This window comes from Propithecus coquereli, unplaced genomic scaffold, assembly GCF_000956105.1.
Source record: "Propithecus coquereli isolate 6110/MARCELLA unplaced genomic scaffold, Pcoq_1.0 Scaffold459, whole genome shotgun sequence".
Classification (NCBI taxonomy): Eukaryota; Metazoa; Chordata; class Mammalia; order Primates; family Indriidae; genus Propithecus; species Propithecus coquereli.
In genome coordinates this window covers 1,148,923-1,150,733 of record NW_012150385.1, presented here as the reverse complement: position 1 = coordinate 1,150,733, position 1,811 = coordinate 1,148,923, and positions in this window count along the sequence as shown.

Here is a 1,811-nt window from a genome sequence, read left to right as displayed (position 1 = left end):
CATCCCGCTCCCATTGTATCTGAGTACTTGACACTCTGAAAAGCCTAAAAAGGGTGTCTGCCAAGCCATCCACAGCCAGTTCAGCCTCAGCTGAAGGCGCCCGGGCTGGGTGAGCCCGGAGAAGCGCGTGGCTAGGGGACGTGGAAGGCACTTTGGTGGCTGGCGACAGAGAGGAGCTGGAAACTTTCCCTGGAAAATAATGAGTGGAGAAGCCTTTACTGATTAGTTAAATCCCGGATAATCCTGGCTGATGAAGGCAGATTCAGAACCCTTAAGGGATTTAGGGTTCCAAAACGACTCTGGGCGGGGACGCTGGCGGGGGGTCCTACACCTCTGGCTGCAGATTTGCATGTGGGGGAAGGAAGCTGGGAGGGGCCGACTCTGCAGGCTGCCAGGGCTCAGAGGCGTCCCTGGAACGCTGCACAGTAGACTCTGCACCTGCCCGGGCACACTGGGGACACGCGGAGTGTAGTGGGCTCGGGACCAGCTAGCTTTCTCTTATCCAAGTCTCCTAAGTAACAGAAGCGTTTCCCACATCTTGGCAGAAGCTGAGCAAAGCGCTTCGCCCGGCTCTCGCCGTCGCGCCTCTATCTCTTGGTGCGGGGCTCTCGCCGCGGGGCTTTCCGCCCTTGGCGCGGATCCTCGCAGCGTAGGGAGCACGAGTGGACCCCAGACCCCCCGCAGCAGCTGGGGTGCGGGCGGAGGCGCGGATTAGCGCAGCGCGGCGGTAAGAGGCATTTCTCACCTGCGCTGCGCCCCCGCGGCCAGGCCACCACGCTGTGAAACAGGAGGTGCCCCAGGATCCACCTTGCCTCCCTGCCAGTGGGGCCCGCAGGAGGCGTTAGGGACGCGCTTGTCAGGGAACTGCAGGGCCTCTTTAGAGGTGTGCCTCTTCTGGTCTCTGAGTCCCCTTAGAGCCTCAACCTGGGCTCCTTTTCTCAGTTGTTGGCTATGTTTTGCTCTCCTCATTTCTCTCTCCGTGTCCAATGAGAACGGGTTGATAAGTAGCAGTTTCTCTCATGTGCAAAATGGGTTTGGTAAGATCCTTCTCAAGAGGTCGGAAACCGGTGTGCTCTTGGTACAGCCCCGGGGTCACCGTGTGGAGTGGCCAGCTACTTGGGGTCTGTCTTCTCGGTGATCTCCTGCCTCCCCAGGCAGAGGTAGGGAGAGAGACCCCCAAGACCTGGCTGGGGTGAGGCGGCTTCGTCAGCACCCGGGGCTGACTGCCGAGCCTCTTAGACCCTTCCTTTGCGGCTGACCAAGGTTGAGCCACCTTAGAACCAACTATCCTGCCTGCCTGCCCAGTCGCGGGCTACAAAATATGTGAAATTGTAGGTATCTGCCTTAACTGCGACCCAAAATTCGGATTTACAAACACCGCGCTGCCAGGTGAAGAGCCGGAGCACTTGGGCGGGTTCCTGTATTCCCAAGGCCTCTCCCAAACCTAGACATAAATTCGGGGAAAAGTTCCTGGCGAAGCCAAAAAACGATGCTGGCATCTAAAGCCGCCCCTAACTCTGGACGATTCAAAGGACAATTATCCCAAAGGAAAGTTATTGTTTTGCTAATCCTGGGAACAGCTTGCCAGGGGAGATTTGGGTCTTCCTTTAATAATGGAAAGTTAATGCTCAGCCTCTTGTAATTATCTTTATCGGAAGCCCCTCCTTTAATCTGCCCGTTTAGCCAAGGCCCCACTCGAAGGCGCAGCTAGCGGGAGATACACTCTGACGGGCTCGAGCTCAGGCACAAGGAGCAGCCGCCGCGGGGCAGGGCTCTGGGAGTTGCTCCTCCCTCGTTGGGTGACCTGGGAC